This window comes from Strongylocentrotus purpuratus, unplaced genomic scaffold, assembly GCF_000002235.5.
Source record: "Strongylocentrotus purpuratus isolate Spur 01 unplaced genomic scaffold, Spur_5.0 spur5_scaffold_11, whole genome shotgun sequence".
Lineage (NCBI taxonomy): Eukaryota > Metazoa > Echinodermata > Echinoidea > Camarodonta > Strongylocentrotidae > Strongylocentrotus > Strongylocentrotus purpuratus.
This window is the reverse complement of record NW_022145596.1, coordinates 16681573-16683292: the sequence shown is the minus strand read 5'-3', so window position 1 is coordinate 16683292 and position 1720 is coordinate 16681573.

Genomic DNA, 1720 nt, shown 5'->3' with positions numbered 1-1720 from the left:
GAAAAAAAAGGTCACTCTCAATTATACATACGTATAGATATTACTCGAAAATGTGTGATCTTGTGTTTTGAGTTTCATGAATACTGACATTGTTAAAAGGTATGTAGGATTATGTGCAGATTGGACAAGGAAATATTGAATAATGAACTACCGAACTGATATAGATCGGTAACCGTAAATCTTTGAATGAAAAGTGAATTTTACGGCAAAACACATGGATTTTGGTTATATGTTTTATGTTATATTACAATTAACATCGAACAAATAAGAATATAGATAAAACATGGTCATGATTGTTTTTGTACAAAATGAATATGCTGAACTAGTCAGATATATAATGCAGTTTATGTCATTTAATTTCTTACAATGTTTTACGCATAAGGCTATACTTATAATCTGATAATAATATATTTATTTGGCAACTCGTAAGCGAGGATGTATTGCAGACATAGATATATGTTTTAAGAATATAGATAGATTAGTTTATTTTACTCTCATTAAAGGAGGAGAAATCCTTTATCATACGGGCTGGACCCCGTTTGATGGTGGTATAGTATTTATTTTAATCATAATATAAAAATAATTCATACAAAGTAGAAAAAAAATCATATAAAATCAATGAGTGGCTGGATATACCCCACTCAGCTTTGTTAACATGACAAAATTGACAAGAAATATCAATATGAAAATTTCTCCATCCTTCGTTTATTCAAATTTTCCCTTATGTATGCTTTTTTTTTAAATTTTTACATCGTCTCTATCTCTTTCCCCCTGTCACTCAGTAGCTGTTTAGAATAATCAATGTATCCTAACTTTTTATATGGGAGGCTAAACTGTGCAAAATCAACCGTCTGTTATATGATTTGGTTGACGTAGTTAGTAGATATCTTTCTTTTTTAAAAGTCGAATTAACTTTGTCATTATGAGTAGGTATTTCAATATGAATGAAAACTAATGTGCAATATGCTAAATTATGCTGGAAATCTTTTTAGTTCTTTAGTTGATAGGCTACGCCAACTTAATGCCAGACTGTATAAGATGGGATTTACACAATATATATCCCGGTGTACTGGTATATATCTACTAACACTTAACGTTACTTATTAAAAGGGAAAGGCTCTTAAAATGAAGATGAAAAAAAAAAAGAGGAGAAGTTTCTCCGTTGGCTATTATTATGAGGTTCATGGAATGCATGTATAGAAGTACTATATATAATTTGTTTTCTCATTAATAATTATATTGGCATGTCACACGAATAATACAACAAACTCATTAATGACTGTTTATATACGCTCATAATTATAATCAATGTCGAAGGTACAAGCTAACAAGGTAATTTGTTTAAACCGGAAGTGTGCTATTTCTCAAAACTCACTTGAATACATTTAAATATACGTATTTCCCTCGACAGAATGAGTTAAATCCTTTCTGCTTCTCCCCAAATGAAATTTGATGAAATTTGATGATATTTTACTATGTTCACAGTACTCTAGGAAAAAAAAGCTGCATAACTTTTTTTCTAGCCATCTGCATGGTAGTCTACAATCATAATAGATTAAACTTTTCTTTATCGATTAAACCAATATGTTTGAGATCTGTTGCTTAACAGTACTTCAGCAATCGTCAGATATATGCATAACATTATTATTACATATATATATATATTACAATTATGTTAGCTTAGTATTACAACATGCGACTTATCTATAGTGTGAAATCG